General features: G+C 39.6%; 1 long non-coding RNA gene across 1 annotated transcript in view; it reads left to right on the top strand.

Annotated features, from left to right (window-relative positions):
* The window catches only part of LOC119767959, a 52,755-nt gene extending 35,422 nt beyond the window's left edge, over nt 1–17,333 (top strand). The window contains exons 3-4 of the long non-coding RNA XR_005277816.1: nt 2,187–2,228; nt 17,079–17,333. This is a non-coding gene — a long non-coding RNA (uncharacterized LOC119767959). The remainder of the gene's footprint in view (nt 1–2,186; nt 2,229–17,078) is intronic.
* The last annotated feature ends 1,337 nt before the right edge of the window (nt 17,334–18,670 follow it).

Raw genomic sequence — 18,670 nt, 5'->3', positions numbered from 1 at the left:
CGCGTGTTGAACATCAAAACCGATCCGGGCCGCGTAAAATTTCGAGTAAAACCACTGGGCGTTCGTCGTCGTCGTCGTTGTCGGTGGGGCTCTCCGTTATGGTAATTTTTTGCAAATCGTTGAAACCTTCCACCAATTCGTACCAAACAACGGCCGGGTCGGGGAAAAGAAACTGTAGAACCAGCAGGAGGTCGTCCCGCTTCGGTGGCGATCCAGAACCAAACAGCTGGCACTATGGACTTTTCACCGAGGAACAACAGACAGACAACCGGAGTGTTTGCGAAAACTGTTTAGCTTTTTAGCATGCTCTCCACAAGTTGTCCCGAGGCGGACGAGTTTGGTGGATAATAGTTTGGGGGGAAGTTTGCGAAGAGTTCAACGTGACGGAACGACGACCGGTTGACGCCTCTGGTTGTGGTGTTGTAGTCATAGCTCAAAAGTGGAGTTTTGTTTGCATTTTTCATTATTATACTATCAAATTTAATGGTGGACCGTACTCGGTTCATGATGTGTTTACCTAAGATGGGGGCAGGATGGGGAATGGGTCTTGGTGTGAAATGGCTTGACCAGAGATAAGTGGATTTAGCAACAAATCATGATGTGGAATATGGAACAAAAGTTATTTCAATATCAGAATGGAAACCAATTTCCTACACCTGGCGTGAACCAAAGTATCAACAAACTTGAAGTTATTTTTACCAAAATATCAAAAATAGGTAGAAAACATTACACCCTGACGTTTAACGTTTTGTGTCATCAATTTCTTTACAGTTGAACGTCCTAATTGTTAGTACAGTGCAAATTGGATTGGAATTGTATCCCAAAGTATTTTTTGTCTTAATCAATTTAAATTAAAGAGGGCGGCCAAAAAAGCGGTGATTAAATATTGAAAAAATGCATTTTGTAATTTAGTAGGCAATTAGATATTCAAATTTGACTAAAATGAGGTTAAAAGTAAGTAAATAAAAAAAACCGAAAAAATACTGATTCCTTAAAATTGCATAAGAAGAAATGTTACGCTCCTTAACATTTTGTAATCAAAAAACAAGTTTTTTTATTTAACTAAAAATGAATACAATGAAATTCATAAATTCAAAATTTAGATGGAATTTCACGATAATTGCATATTTTCAAAAAAATCATGGATTTCATAATATTTATTTTACATTAATGGAAACAGACTTTCCAAGTATCTCTGCTCTTAATCCAATCCCATCTGTTGATAGACCACCACATAGTATCGTCCGGTGCTCTATCAAAGTTTACCCAGCGAATGAAGTACATTAGAGTGGAAATTTTTCGGCAAACAAAAAAAATCGAGTGAAACCAAACAAAACCGACGAGGCAGAGCTTATGCAGAGCTCGAGAGCAGAAGCGCAAAACCCCGAAAGCCTATTATCCACCTCTTTCTCTCTGCGAATGGCTTATGCTACTCTATGCTATATCCTATGCTTCGCAGATCGCGCGTCAACGTTGGGCGTCACCCATCAACGGGTGAGGGGAACCTCTCTGCTTTGTATGCATTACACCGGGTACCCCCCACAAGTCTAACCCTCCCTCTGGTGTGGGTTCTGATGGTTGACTCGTGGTGCCGCAGTGATTAATTTAAATTTGAAACTCAATTTGAATTTGTTTGCTATTTTTCATCACCCAACCGGGGAGAGCCCCTCAAATATTTTTTTTTGAGTTACAATAACACAGGAAATACTCGATTTTGAAACTAAATTTAAAATTATTTAGTTTTCCATCAATCAATATTTTCTTCAATAATTACATTTAGGTAAATCTTTAAAATCAAGCAATCACTGTACTTCGTCGGTGGGAGTTTGATACTGGATCCAAATCTGACAAAAATCGAGCCCACAATGGGCTTTTCATACTGGTGGCGTGCTGCGGCGATGAAAGGTTTCGATTTTCAGTCCCATTGAGCACCCGTCAAGATTGGATATAGCAGCAAGAGAAAGTATCAAGCGGAAGGGTCGAAGCCGTTTCATTGAAAGGGGAAAGAATGGGCTGGCTTTTGTTGACTGTTTTTTATCGGTATTTGGTAGTCTAATAAAAAAGATTTATTGCGATGTGGTTTCCACTTTAATTGATTCCCACCCGGTCGTCATGATATCGGCTCTAATCTGTCGAATCTGTCGTTATTATTCTAATGAGATTTTCGTTTGTGTTTTTTTTTACAGATTTTCGGATTTGTCTGTGGCTTACTGAAGATTGAGTGAAGTGTAAGTATGCATAATTTTAATTAAATTTCTCCGTCCAAACGGTTGACGATTCCCAGATTGCGATGACCCCAAGTGGCAATTGTGTCCACACTCGCACGATACTTTTAATCTATTCATAACCCTGGTGGGACTCATTTTTGTCGACCATCCTCGGTCAACAGTTTGTCTATTCATAGGATTTGGCCAACGGGTGTTTTGGAATTTTCACCCGGAAAAGCCACAGTCCAACTTTCTGGTTACCAACTTTTCACATCTCCTGGTCACCAACATCGTTGTCGGCATCATCTCTTGGAATTAGGAAAGAGAAGTTTGCCATCCACCCACAATTCGGAAAATATGCAAACACACACATTCCAAAAACGGGAGCACATCTCTCTAACCTCAAAGAACAAGTTTGTTTGGGGCCGTTTCCAGAGTTGGATATTTGTACAGGACACAGAGTTTGTAACAGTGGGATAGAATTATATTTTGATCATCAAAAAGATTTATTGAAAACGTCTCCCAAATAATTTTATAATACTCAATGCAAATACACGGAGAAAAAAGAGTTCCCAAAATCGTGAACAAGCGTTCATGATAATGGGAACCACGAACAAAGTGTTCAATTGCCATGGTACGTTTTTCAAAAACGTACCCTGGGTTTTGAACATTTTGTTTGTGGTTCCCATCATAATGAACGCTTGTTCACGATTTTGGGAACTCTTTATTCTCCGTGTATCAGTATTGAAAAAAAAGTATTTTAACTAATTAAACGTTTGATTAATCAAATTAATTCAACAATAATCCCACTGTGAGGCCGTTAAAAATTAACACTCGAAAAGCAAACATTCCTGAGCATCAACCCTCTGATAAGGATCGTGGCGGCATCCCTCCAGGCTGATAAATTGGGTGGTAAACAAACATGAGAAATGTTTTAATTCCTGCGTAATCAACCCCAAAGCTGTGGCTCTGATGTCGTGGCGTTGAGGGCTGCCACGGATACATCTATCTGGGTTAATTCTCGGCGCTTAATGTCTTAATTCGGTCGGTGAAAAGTTGGAAAATTAGAATTTATGCTTCCTTTTTCTTTCATCGTTTTCCAACTCAAAGGTTTTTTTTTTCTTTTCTAAAAGGCCGATGAAATATGCGTGATCCCCGACAAGACCGGGTGTCACCGCGGGGTAATCTTTTTTCGAGCACAAATTTGAATTTTAAATCTGCATTTCTTGCCCACAAGGTACTTGACAGGCCTTGGATTTTGTGGACCGGCCGCAGCACATTTGAATGGGACTTCAAATGTGTGCTAGCTCCCCTCGTCGCGAGCGTCAAGATTGGATAATTGGCCACGGCCTCGGGGTCCCAGATGGGCGGACCAACTCGACAACGGTGACGACGGAAATTGTGAACTATTTTGTTCGGTTGATTAAGTAATTTAATGCGCCTTTTGACTTTCATCCCGCTTATCTTATGGTAATTTATTGTAATTTGATCCGAGCTTACGACGCGTGTTTGCTTTTGTTTTGATAGAGTGGCTGGGGTTTCTTTCTTTTCCTCTGAGGAGAGAAGAAAGACAAATGACTGTTATGGTGTTGGATTTAAAACAATTCAACAGATATTTATCTGGAACGAGTTAGTTTTGGCTTAGATTTTGACTTTGATTAGGCATATTCAAAGTTATTTGTAAGCTAATGTCTTATAAAATGTTCCATTAGGGTGTAATAACAAAATCAATTTTCCAGCACAGCAATTTTTCATTTTCTTTTGTAGGACCCCAACAACTCCCCAAAGTTTGAGAAAGATTGGTTAAGTCTTCACATTGCGCAAAGCACTTTTTACTTTTACTTACGTTTTACGCGATATCAAAACCGGATTCATATTCGGATGCTCTGGAAGGTGCTCTACAACTTTCCCGAAGAGAGTTTGGTGCTAACTTGCTCCTGAAAGAAGATAATCGCTTTGCGCAAAGTGGGGACTTAACCAATCGTTCTCAGGACCCCAAAATGAACTGAAAAGTTGCTGTGCTCACTTTATTTGAACAAAAAATGTTTTCCATGCAACCATATTACACCCTAATGTCCCATTGAGAAAGCAGATGGAAAGTATTGTTCTATATCTCAAGGTTTTAATTTTTACATCCAAAGATTGCACATTCATCTCACGTAAAGCAATTATTATGACCTCAATTCCACATGTCCCCGAAGCTCTTGGAATGCAGCGTTACAATTTACATTCCATCCTTGAGCCAGTCCCAGATATAGATGATATCATCAAAGTCTCGCTCTAATCCAGTTGGCAGACGTCGTTCAGCTAATTGATCTAGATCGGTTGGCGTCTTGCCAGCCTCAATTGGGTTAAACAATTTCCCTCTGCCCATTAACTATGCTAACAAACAGTTCTAATCTTGCACTGGCAGAAAAGTGTCGCCACTCGGAGCAATTTTGCATGCAAAGAAAAGACTTCCCAGCAAAAGTCATGCAATTTAAATATGCAACTCCATTTGTTCAACTACTGGACTACAGCTGAAGCCGCATATAATACCGGATTGAGTGCACATTAGCAATTGCTGCTGCCGCTGCTGCAAATGTGCGAACTTGTATGCAAAGTGGTGCCCGGGATGACGCGAGCTTTTCCCGTCATGTGAACCTTGGGATGAACATTGTAGATGGCGAAGTGTTGAAGTCGTTAAAACTACATGTTCCCAGGAATGTGCAACTGCTGTAACGATGGGCGTGAAGGTTTCGAGGTAAAGATGTCTTCTTCTGGGAAATTGTTCCCATTAATCATTGGTTTCGTACTTAAAAGCTCGTAAAATTGCTGTAAGATTTTTTTTTACGACAGTCGGACGCACCTAACGACGCACAATATTTACGACAAATAATCGAAACGGCGAAGAACCAAACTAGTCTGAACTGAAACCACAGCCAACCAACACCACATAGTGATATTCATGTCACGAGGGTTTCAATAACTTTTTTAATGACTAATTAACCATAGTTGCGCCGACGCGCGGCTAGTTCCTTCGCTTTCCTGTGAAGGTAACGTCGTCGGAACCGTTTAGTGCGTCGACAGGTTTAGCTCGGGAAACTCACGGGAGGTACTTTTGAAGTGACACATTAGTTGCCATAAAGCAAAGCAAAACTAGAGTGGTACTAAATAATACGTTGCGTGTGTTCTAGCCGTTTTGTTGGTACGTTCAACTTTTTTTGTATTATTCAACAAGTATGTTAAACGAAGAATTTTTGTTTGAAAATCTTAACTCCTTAAATCACTGAATCCAAATATTTTTACAATTTTAGTTTTGAGACTTTTTATTTTTAAAATTTATTTGATCACCTCTAAACAATCAGTTCTATTTCGCACTCAAGTGTCACTTCCTTTCACGTTTTACGAAACGCGACCACTTCTTCGATAATCCCATAATAATGCGAAGCAACATTGTCATCGTCTCACGTGAGTGCTTTCGTTCGGGGTTCATTCTATGAAAGTGTTTTGTGTAGTGTGTGATGTGTGCGGTAAAACTTGTGTAAATTTGTAGAATTAACAGTGTTCATGGTAGAGGTGGGCTACATCGCTTCTTTTTAGGAGACGCTCCTTTTTACTCGCTTTTTAAAAAGAGCGGCTCTTTTGAACTCTTTTTCAAAATTTAGATGAAAAGGCTATTTCAAAGCTTGGTGTTTTTATGCTATCGTATTTATTTTAATGAACTAGGAACCAGGAAATTTTCCTTGCAATTATAAACCTTAAATTTATGTTTAAACTTGTAAAAGTTTTTGTTAGAAATTCATTCAGCTTCACTTTTGAGTAGTTTCAAAGTAAACTTGAAAAACTGAAAATTTTGGTTTGAAAACTTTTATGTGGTGTTCAAATATCGGAACAAGTGCTTTTAATGTAAATTTATGAGGAAGTTGCAAAAGACTACCTCCTAATGAAGCATGTCGATTCAGCTCTCAAAAGTTTGAAAAAGCCTCGCTTTAGTTAGCCTTTTTTTATCTTAAATATCTTGAAAGAGAGCACCGTGGGACAATTGTGACAAAATTGACATTAATTTAAAAGCATTGAAATATTTGAAATTACATGTTCAATCCTCAAAAACAAATTAAACAGTAAACATTGTTGGAAATTTAATGAATTAAAGTTTATAATCTTTAAAAGACACAAGTTCAAAAATTGAAAGAATTTCAAAAAGAACCGCGGCTCTTTTTTTGTGAACCATGGCTCGTTTGCTCTTTTTAGTGAACCGGTTCATTGAGCGTCTCACTCTTTTTTCGTCAACCTCTAGTTCATGGTGATGTTATTTACATTCGGAGTTATTTTATGTTATTTTCTCTTGTGTTGTTTAAGATTTGTTTCTTTAAGATTAATTCAAATGTTAAGAATTAAAGCTTTTCAAATGAGGATAGTTATTGCAAGACTGCCATCTCTTTGTAATGAAATGAGCACTTAATTGCCCATATAAAATAAAAATGGAACTCAATGCCATTCAGGCCTACGCAGTTTAAGTGGTAACATACATATAAATCGGCAAAAATGTCAAGGGTCGGTATAAGTACACGCTTAAACTTTTTTAAATTTGTTTTCAGTGCATTAAAATAAACCTTTTCAAGTATTAACAAAATAAATTTGAAGACATTTGCTTGTATCATTGCAGAGATAAGGGCTATTTGAAGTTAGCAGTTTCAAAAAACGGGTGCCACGATATCTCAACACTGCTTTGACCAAATCGGCTCGACATTTTTTTTCGAAAAGTTTATTTAAAAAAAGATAAAAATATTTTTCTGTTTTTCATATTAGAAAACTTTCGTTTTTGATTTTTGTATTTTTCAAAAAAAAAAATTAATTTAAAAATCTGGTTTCGTCATGCATACGGAATATGTCATGAGAGTCTTCATCTCAAAATTCAGCCAATTTGCTCCACCCAATCTTGAGAAATCGTGGCACCCGTAAATCAACTCGGTGTATCGAGAAAAACGCTCAGAAAGTTTGACAGTTCGCTTTGCACACGGCAAAACTTCAAACTTAAACCGTCTGTTACTTACTAGAATCATGAAATATCTTCATGAAACTTTCAGGAATGATTGAAAGTCATCTTTTGAGTAGAATAAATAAATTTTCTGTGATCTGAAATTTTGAGATTTTCTACATGTATGTAATCCCTAACGGAACGTAATGCGTGGTCGATTTCAATCCACCCTCTCATTCCACCGTTGTGGTTTTGTGAGAAAACAAAATAATCTTTGGCGAGTGTTTGTGAAAGAGGAAAAGAGAAGGACTGATAAAAAGAGAAAGCTCTTGCAATTACAAGTGAGAACTCACAAGTTATAGCGACAGTAGATAAACCCTATGATATTTTGGTGCAGAAATCATCAAATGATAGTTTTTTTCTATCACTCAGTTACAACACTGGTATTAATGTTATGGTAATTATCTTATTTTTATGAATGAGCAATTCCAGCTCAAATCGGGAATTTTTCTGGTACTTTTGTACCCGACCCTCTTCAATTTCAATGAAACTTTTTAGATATGTTATCCTAGGATTATATAAGCCATTTTTGTGTAAATTGAGCCAATTGTGCCAATTGAGGAATCGATTCTCACTATCGGTTTTTGAAATTTTTGTAGATTAGACCACTTTTCAAAAAAACAGTTTTAGTAGATGATTTTTGTATTTTTTAGGAGAGACATACCATCCTGCATTTTTCGTGAGTCTTTTTGTCACATCTTAGGCTATTTTCACAAAAATTTTGAACGAAAAAAAATCTTGGCATCACCTTAAAATTTATCTTTGAAACTTAAAAATTGAAAATTCTCATAAAATTGGCGTGTATTTTTTCTTTCAGCGTATTTTTTTTTTTTTTTTTTTCAGAAAGCCCATCAAATTTCCTACAAGTTTGTCTTTGACTACTTATTGATACGATGCAACGGCTTACAGTGATTCATTTAACTTGAGAGGGTCGGGTACAATAGTACCATAAAAAATCCCGATTTGAGCTGGAATTGCCGAATACTTTTAAAATTGATTTTATTAATATAAAAAAAGCAAGAACAAATCTTAGATAACCTCACCTAAATAAGCAAAACAAACCTCAAAGCTCAGCTCTGCCTAACCAGAGAGAGAGTGAGATACCAACTCTTTAAACATTCGATCTAAGCTTCTCTAAACAGCAGAACTCTCGTGCAGACTGCGGTGCGGCACAAACAATTGACTCTAATTTAGGTTGAATTTATTTGTCATCAAAGTCGAACGTGTATACACAGAGCCGACGACATGTGGACAACCAAATGTGTTTGTGCATTTGTGCGCGCACACACACACACAACCACAAATCGAGCTTGACAGATTGTGCGAGGGAGGACAGGCCACAAACATTGTGTTGAGTTGTTGTCCATCGTTTGATGGTGGCGGTGAAAGAGTTAGCGATTTAAATTTGTTAAGATTTTTTTTTTAAATTTTGATTATTTTATCTACTTTTATTTTGCTGATCCGACGTTTCGGACATCACCATGAGTTACTATTTTTTCACAAAAAATCTCACTAACTTGAACCGCAAACATCAGAACGGTTGACAACTTCCAAAGGTACTCCGCTTCTTGGTCACAACTTTCAGCGTCTCTTTCTCTGCGCGTGTAGGAGTTGATGGCAAGAAATTGTTCCATTTTGTAGAGGACATCATGAACAGCAGTGCGGAAAGGAACGCTCGAATGGTAAACACCAACTGACCATAACTCACATAAAGTGTATGATTTATGCTGGGGGAGAGGAAGGAGAACTGTTCTGAAGAACTCTCTCCAGTCCGGTCCAAACGGGTTCAACTGTTTCTGTATGTAAATATGCCGTTTGTGGAGAGTCGTCGGTCGTTGTTGCATAAGTCACTTAGACATGCTGGCCTGGATCTTCTGTACGGTAGAGTGTGCTTGTTGCTGGTCTACAATACAACAATACTGTGGAACGCTTGTGTCCACTCCAGGGATGCTGGGAGTCGACCCAGAAGCGTACACGGAGTTTGTGATTTAATTGCTGGAACATAAATTTCTAATTGAGTTTCGTGCTCAATTTGGTCCTGCAGGCCAGTGATCCATATATTTTAACGCAGCACAGAGTTATCAACCGATATCAAATTACTACCAGCTTGTTCACGTTTTATGTATTGTCGTACGATACGGGACACCGCACAGAGAGGAGCCACTTTTGCATATTTTCCATCGAACAAAGTTCGAGCAAATTAACGGTCTCCTCGGTGTCTGCGTCCTTGGGCCAGTTGGCAGCGCAGCGTCGATTCTACGAGGCGGAAAAAGGGGATCCGGGAAAATTATGTGACCTACGACGATGCAGACATTCGCGCTGCTGCAGCGTCTACCCGATATTGCTGACGATGCCGCAGATAGAGCACGGAAAGTGGAGCAAATTCTTATTATGTGAGTTTTTGGGGATGGATGGTGGAGAGTGCGGCTCGGAAATCTAGGACGAAAAGGATAAAACGTTCCTATTTGGTGAGTCACCGCCGGGAGAACCAGAACGTCTGGGTTGAGTCATGCTGCTGCGTATGGTTGGTTGAAATTCATACCACATCCTTGGGAATGGAATTGTTTTCGGTCTTTGTACTTCTTTGGAGTAGTCCGCAAGCAGATATGTGTTAAGCAAATACCCTCAGGAAATGATATAAACTTATCGAGAAATCATTGCAGTCGTGGTAGCTCGCACTGTATTACATGATTTAAAAGAGTTATTTTTGAAAACAAACCACAAAATTATAGAGTGATCAACTTTATCCTCATAATTTGCCAAACAATTTCAAGTTCTTGGTATTTGCAGATAATCAAATGTTTATTTTAAAAACAAAAGAACGACTCTTGCAACCAGTCACAATTACAGCACATGAAAAAAAGAGCAATTAACAAGTATCAAACACATAAAATCAGCTTCCGATTGTAAACTGTCTGAAGAACTCGTTTACCCCCCTGCGGGGCTTGCCGGGCTGTGTCATCGGGTGGTGATGATGGGCCCCGTAGGGTTGGTTGCCGCCTAGACCACAGATAGCGCAGACTTGAAATTGAAATCGGCGGGTGGCCAATTAAGCTGGAGTCTCCCAGCCACAGTTGCCATCATCGCGGTGTATTTAGAACGGATTTACGTTGCGCGCGAAGTCAAGTTTACAAGCTTCTCCTTTCTTCTCCTTTCGACACTTTAAACGTTTAAAAAGTCAATTCGGATTTGTCGACAAACAAAACTGACTCCCAGTCAAACCAGTGAGTCCACAGTGACGTAGTTCCTATAATTGGGCATTTCCGGATGACTGTCTGGACGCTGCTTCTTCCAGTTGGAAATTAAAAAAAATCGCAAACCAGTTTTGCAAACAAAAAAATACAAGTCCAACTGAAGAAGTCGGCCAACGGGTTTTTTTGGCAGCCACGCTTGAATCCAGAGTTTCCAGTTTTTTCGATTAGCATCAGTATGATTTAAAGTTTTTATAAAGCGAAAATGAAATTTCAGCCTTGACATTAAGCTTTTGGCAAGGTGACACTGCGTTTGTTGGCAGTGAATAAAAAACTTTTAAACTTCGATGGAATAAAGCTTCACCCAGCGCACCCTTAACACATTTCGCGAAAGTTGGACCATGTGACAGGTACACTAACGACATCTACCTTGGCATTGATTGATCTGTTTGTGTGCCACCAGGTGGGGTCCACGTTCATCGCTGGCCGGGAATCGATTTATAGGCGATCGTTCTGTATAGTGCTCGGTGATTTTTTTGCCGACCAGGATGGATAGATTTTCGTGCTGTGGTGAAAGCAAAGTACACTCAGTAGAATAAAAATCAACCTGAAATTAACTTTTGAATCATAAACGAAGTGCTGAAAAGTTCATTTCGACACTCTCAGGAGTGCTAAAGCTTAGCTCTTTTAAACTAGTATCGAAAAGTTTAACTTTTTCAAGCTTAAAAAATCGATTTTTCAGCACTTGCAGCGTTTATCCAACTCATCAAGAATCGTGCAAAAAATCTTCTTTTTGAAACTCGTTGTATAAAAAACAGTCAAAAATCCGAAGATTTTTACCTTTTTTTTGGTAGTACAGACTGTACTTTTGCGCGAATAGTTTTTTTCGTTTCTTCCAATTTGCAAGACGAACGATGCCAAACGAGTTTCCGCGATGTGGAGAATAGAGACATCAAACTCGTTTCGGTGGGCTTTGCCTATGGAGGAAATCAATCACCAATAAATGGGATTAGCGGTAAATTTGGAGTGGACATGACTAGCATTAATCTTTTTGGGTTGGGGGAAATGCTTTCGAGAATTCGTTTATTTCTGTTGAAAATTTTTTTTTAGTTTAATTTTTCTTACAAACATTGCCTTCGAACAAAATTATTTTGAAAATACATTTCTTTTTTGATTAATTAGATTTCAGATGTCTTTTCAAATTATACTCGAAACTGTTTTCATATATTCATCATTGAAAGCGGAAATCAAAATTTGATAAAAATTCAAAAATCTGAAAACTCAAACAACAAAATGCCTCAATTGGAACTGTTTCCCTCTGAGGCTACAAAATAAACTGCCTGAACCACCAAAGCGCAAACCCCTAGAAGGAATATGCAAATATTTGAGCTGCCACAACCAAGGGAATGATGGAAAGAGAAGAATCACAAATCCGTATAAATAATTTCAAGATTTTTCAGGTGTAAACCGTAAACGCGATCAAAAATTAAAATGGAAGAATAAGGCTTTTAACTGCTCATTTAATTGTCGGTGTACAGGACGCCGCACTGTTAAATCATTTTCTGACGTCCATTCAATTTTGCAGTCCAAACCCAGTCATTGAATTGGAAAAATAAAATTCTTTTTCAAATTTTCTTTTCTTGATTTGTGTGCACCTACGTTGAAGACCAAGATTGTTTACTTTTTGCTCTTTGGTCTGACAGTCTTGGTCTGACAGCTTTGGTCTGTCAGTTTTATCATGGATTTTGGTCTGGTCTAGGCGAGGGATAGGACACAGCACATTCCTGGCCACAACAGCAGCATCCCCAAAAGTCATCAGTCATCTTCGTCTCGACGACGAGCGACATTTCAACCTTTCGTATTATGACAGCCACCCCCCTGGTCCAGCGTCTTTCCAAAACATCACTGCTGAACGAATTGGCCCCAAAAACGCCAAACAATGCGAACAAATAGATGAATATTATCTTGCATTGATCTTGGCGGTTGATGGTTGGATGGTGTTGCTGTCTTTTTAGTTTTTTTTGTTGACTGAACAATACTGACAGTAAAAAAAAATGTTGGAAAAATTCGGCACTATTAAGTTAATAATTTAAAGTCTGCTTTAATATTTTAAATATTTTCTTAAGATATAGATTTATAAAAAATCATTAACCAACAATTAAATGGTCAATTTTAATGTTAGGAAACTCACCACAGCACATTTGTATTCACCATAACTCATTTACACTCATTTGACATTTGATTGAACATGCCTGCACTCACACTCACACACAAACACAAGCGCGCTCGTTCACAGCTAGATAACTCTTGTGAGGAGTGATAGAAGGATTTTTTTTATAAAATTGGTCTATGACGTCTATTTGTCTGTGGCATCCCTAATTTTCGTCATGATCCGGATGATCCCTGTTCGAGCCCCAACCGTTTTTTTTTTTGCTGTGCCTCGCCCAGACATCCTTCTTTGGTGGCTGCCATCTCGTTACACTCGTCACTTTGCCTTTTGACGAAACGCACACGACCCTCGGGGGTGAAAGATTTGAATTTGGCAGCTTCCAAAACGGGCGTTCAATTTTGATGTCATCTCCGATGTCTCGAACACGCGCGTCCTCCCCCGGGGCCAGCGATGAAATCTGAGCTCATCGATCATTTTGAAGAAATTGCCAAACGGTTTGTTTTGATTTGCATCAAATGGGTTTGCAAAGTGCTTTGTTAATTGTATAAATTTGAATTTTAACATGCGATTTCCGTTGTTTAAACCTCGAGTCTCGAGTTGGCAGAAGCACCTTAATTTCCGTCAAACTCAAGTACCCCAGCGATTCACACCAACTGTCAGCGGCCATCCAATGAATCATTCATCTTAATTTGTTTTCCACTAAAATTCGGCAGATTCCCTCGGGGGTTGACCGCTCGCACGATAAAAACATACAACCAGCTGGATATGGGCAAAAGGCCACGAGCTCGGTCGCGTTGGACCCTTAACGATCGTCTGTCAACGGAACCGGCCAAAAAGCAAACATCGACAAGCTAGCGGCCCGATGGTTTTTATCACGCACGACACGGACTCGTGCAATCGATACCGCAGGTTGGAGTCGACGCTTTTTATTGCGATTTTGCTTCTAAACTTTCAATTTTAGCATGAAGCGCAAAGTTTCCCGTAATGTAATACCAGCTTTACAAATTTGATTTACTTTGACCCTTTCGCACCCATATATCGGCATATCAAGAGTCCACTGTTTCCGAGCAAACCAACAAGTCAATGAACCAAAAAGCCCGTTGCGTGATTGGGATTGATTTCCCAAAAAAAAAAACACAGTCGAAAACAAAGAAAACAACAAACTGTTCTGTCCGCACTAAACGGCCACTATCGGCGGTCCACGTGTTCCCCCGGGGCCCGTTGCCGGCCGGTAGCCCACGAAATGCCCTAATGCTGCCGGTTTAGCTGAGGGATTGCATGGGCCAATAAAGTGTGACAGACCGATTTATAATAATGGTTCGTAATGACGTGAGAATGTGGCTTCTTTCGGCGTTAGAGGGAAAGATAAATTGGTGACTTTTAATAAATGGTGGATTAGAGCGCGTTGGGTTGGGAGGTCGGGACCGGAGCAAGTGGTATCAAATCCCGTAGTTCCGTAACCAGATGTTTGTGGTCGATACGCGGTGTCAAGTTACGACCATGATGTTTCAATATTAATGATGCATAACACGTGCTGCCATCATCTTGGTAGGTGATTAGTACAAGATTAGAGGTTTAAGATACATTTTTGGGAAACGGGTTGACATTTTATCGTGAGGGGGAATCGTAACAAGTTGTTCCTAACACATTTCTTTGATTTAATGAAGGTAATATAATTTTACTTTTGATTTTAACTACTATCACGATTCTTCAATTATGATAAATCCAGCATCTCATTTGGGTGGAATTGATTTATGTCGATATTCAAAGTATTTATCGAAACCCACTATTATTTCCCCGAACTGTCGAAACATTTTATTAAACTTGTACACAACGTAAAACGAGCAATTTCCGCGAACAAAAAGCCACTTTCAAAAAACAACTCTTGCAATTACTCACAAGAAAGCCACGTGACATGACAAATTCACCCCCAAGAAAGCTATACGGAGAAGCCTTCTCGACCCCTTTCGGGAGAAAGCCCACCACAAAAAACAAGCCTCGGAAATTCGTCCACCCAGTTCCGGCCCACGTGTAAACACAGTTTTGGGCGGTTAGTTTGGCCTGATTGTAGGGGGGAGGGTGTATACTTAATTAATCCGCTGATTAATGATTCCGGTTAATGATTAACGGTTTTGTCGATGATGAATTTTGCTTTTCCGCGTAGTCCCCTTCTTAAGGCGGTGCCAGCAGTGCGATGGGGAAAGACTTTTACTCCGGATTCCGACTCATGGCCTTTTGGCCTTGCGGTGGCGATGAACCAGTTCCGAGTCGCGTGCCTTGGATGTTCAGTGTCACAACAATTGAGGTTTGGGGGTCATTCCGATATGACGGACAACGGCCACTTATTTATAATTAAACAAACCACGTTGGTTGCTTAAGGAAATGCCATAAAATTTGTACTCGAAATTTACAATTTTATTTATTGGCAGGGAGTTCACTAAAATTCAATTGTGCCGTTTTAGCATGTTCAGGAAACCCAAATCTATCATACTTTGACGAAACTGAAGCGTTTACTGACGTCAACTTCAAAATATCATTAGTTTTTGCCTTCCTCACCTTAATGAGGAAAGGCTTTAAAATCACTCGAAAAATGAACTTCTTTATTAGACCTCGTAGACCCACCTTCACTTATACCTATCGACTCAGAATCAAATTCTGTACAAATGTCTGTGCGTGTGTCTGGATGTGAGTCCGTGCACCGAAAAATATGCACACGATTATCTCCGGATTGGCTGAACCGATTTCAACCGTTTTGGTCTCATTCGATCTGTCTTGGGGTCCCACAAGACCCTAGTTAATATTATGAAGTTTAGTAAAGTACTTCAAAAGTTATGCTTAAAAAACGATTTCGAATAAAGTCCGGAAGATTGTAAAAAGGGTGGTTTTTGTAAGAAAACCCGTCATGCTACACATTTTTTGAAAGGTATTTAAAAGACTTTCCCAACGAGTCCAAAACGTTGAAGATCTGACAATCTTATCAAAAGTTATGAGCACTTAAGTGTTATTTATTTACTTTTTGGAGGACGGATCTCAAATATTTTGATGAAAACGTTGTCCGGATCCACCATGCGACCTGTTTTTGTATAGGTAATCAAAAGACCTTTCCAATGAGCCCAAAACGTTGAAAATCTGACAACCCTATCAAAAGTTATAGCCACTTAAGTGTTATTTATACACTTTTTTAGGTCGGATCTCAGATATTTTGACAAAAATAAGTCTTGTTTAAACTCTTTTTTGAGGCTCTGTAGTGTAACTTTATGAATGTGAGGAAGGCACCACCCACCTAAAGGTGGATTAAGCAACGTTTTTTTTGTACTTTTTATTATTTGCTGATTTATTAACCTTTTGCTCATAATTTTATTAATTTGGTCGATTGTTTACATATTTTAAGATATGTTGATATAATTTACGTTTAGCCCCTTAAATCAATTACCCCAAGAACGCCTAGTTGTACCAGTACTCCCGATGAGCATTTCCAAACCAGTCGGCCGAATTCAATGAACTTGGTTATGTCTGTTGTTATAGTTGGTTGGTACAAAGTTCGACAGGAAGACGGCCCGTGCGAGTGCAGCAATCGTTTGCGTGGGACGGAAACATAAATTAACGGTTTTGTCGATGTCATTTTGTGCTCCGAGGAAGACGAGTTCACCCTTTTTGGAAGTTATTTTGTTTATTTTTTGTGAGAAATAAAATGGGATCCTTAAACTTTATTGCCGTGCATTTTAGTCATTAAAGGAACGTTATTAAAATTGCTTTTGATATCGCTATTTGCAAAACCGGCTTATTTCACATTTCAATTTAATCAAATTGTACCTTTTGCTTGCAAATCAATTCACTCGTACACACACCCTCCCCCATTATCAGGTTGCAACGATCGGACGTGCAATGGGGAGAAAAAATGCCACCCGCCTGATTTAGAATGCAAAAGTGCCATATATCAAGCGTCACATGGCAGCTCGCGGCCAACATTTCAATCTGTAACAATCGTGATCGCGAACGGTGTCAAGTCCGTCACTAACCGTTCCGAACCCGGTTTCGGTATCCCTTGGCGTTCCTTTGCACTTGTTCGAACCCCTGCAGCAAAAGCATCTTAAACTCAAATTGTAGTGTAAATTTTTAAAGTGTAACTTACCATTCGATCTACGGATGACAGTTCGTTAATTGCACGATCACATGACTTTCATCAATATTTATAATTTGAAGTGCTAATTTTTAATCTTTATACGGACGAAAAGCACCAAGAGAGCTATTTACTACGTGGAATCAATTAGCGCTCCTAACAACCAATCATTTCCTCTCCCACGGAAACCATATTTAATCACCGTCTCATTGAAGTCTTTAATTCAAATCGATGTACACAAACAACTCCCTGTTAACAACAATTCCACTCGATAGCCTCGCGATACAGAATACGTGCAATTATTGACCCTGCATGCCACACTGTTACGCCTCATGACTAATCATAAATCATTTTCTCTGTATCATTCTAGAACCTGAACTGTGAACAACCTGACCGACTGAGCTTCGATCTCCCAGTGATTTAGTGCTTAGTGTAGAGAGATCACTTCACACCCTTAAAGGGGCAAGTGCACGAAGAATCAGTGTTGGATCGATTAGATCGATACGTTACATAAAGAGGTGAAGACGACTCCGCGGCCAAGTGTTTAGTGCGACGATTTACGACTCCGAGTTCGCGGGCCAAGTCCTCTCGAAATCAAAAAGAGTGGAAAATTTAACGTGATTGAGAGTCACTCAAGTGCGTCGCAGAAGAGCTCAACAGACGGAGGCATTGTTCATGAGGTTCCAGTACCGGCGACGACCAGAACCGGCGCGGTACTAACTGCAATTCGTCTCATCGGCGGCTTGAAATCTTAAGTAAGTAATAAAAATTTTAATTTATTCATCGTCACCCCTTTTTGTTCATCGACCGACAAATCTCCGGCAATGACGGGTGCAAAGCTGTGGGGCGCGTGTGTCGACAATTACGGGTTCAGACGCCGATTTTCGGCGCCCTTTGACAGATTAGCGGGGTTAATCGAGTGTAAAATTTGACAAAAAATACATGATTCATGCCCATGCAGCAACAAGCCACAATTAAACTCAAGTTTGGGCAAATTCACGTCGGCGTGCAGCTGTCAAAACTTCATCGGCACTTTACACTCTTAACACGTCAGGCAACACATTTCTCGGAATTCATCCCAAAACCTTAATAGAGTGGTTTGTGGCGTGACTGAATGCAGTAAAATTATGCTTCTAGCGTCACAACTTAATAGACCTTGTCCATCAACGGCGCGCTCGCGCAGCTCCGAAAACGCCCCAAAACAATTAATTTCCTTAAAAAAGCGCTGCATCCATCCCTAAACTAGCACCAAATTTTACGACTTGTTTGTCTGTGAGGTCTCCCACCAACCTTCACACTGTGATGGAGGGAAGCAACGGGTCATTTAATCAATGTTTTCATTTTCCCAGATTCATCACGACTCGATTGCCGGGCCGCGATAAGCCCTTTTCATTACAGACGACCTAATCCGCGCAGGGCTTTCGGGGCCTATGTTTTGATGAACAACGTGGAGTTCACGCAAGAAAGTCTCTCTTTTCTTTCTCAAAACAAAATATAGGAAAGCCAGATTCTCATCAGTCAGTTTGTTTGCAGTGTCGGTTAGCAGTGCAATTTTGAGTTTTTATTTATTTTTATTATCCCGTTCCCCAGTGAAACCCAAAGCCCGGCCTTATTCGCATGTCAATTTGTCCATGGTTGTCGGATTGGATTTTTATAGCTGAGTCCCGCGTGTTTGGGGATTTCGGATAAACATAACGGTTATTTTAGTGGAATGCTGATATTAACCCACTGATTGCATCCCCCCTTGAGGGTATCGAGTTTCGCAGTAGTTTATTTCATTCATTTCTTTGCACAAATTTCGTCGACCAGTGCATCGATCCAGCTCATGTGATTCTTCCGCAGTTCACGACGTGTTCTGCGACCTGCTTGCCGCTGCTTGAAGCTATCCTTGGACAATTCCGTAAATGGTCTTACTGGGGGTTTGTAAGGTACAAATTTGGAAATTCTGTGCTCTAACGGTTT

The sequence above is a fragment of the Culex quinquefasciatus genome, chromosome 2 (assembly GCF_015732765.1).
Source record: "Culex quinquefasciatus strain JHB chromosome 2, VPISU_Cqui_1.0_pri_paternal, whole genome shotgun sequence".
Classification (NCBI taxonomy): domain Eukaryota; kingdom Metazoa; phylum Arthropoda; class Insecta; order Diptera; family Culicidae; genus Culex; species Culex quinquefasciatus.
Note: the sequence above shows the minus strand (reverse complement) of the source record. Positions and strands in the feature narration are given on the sequence as shown.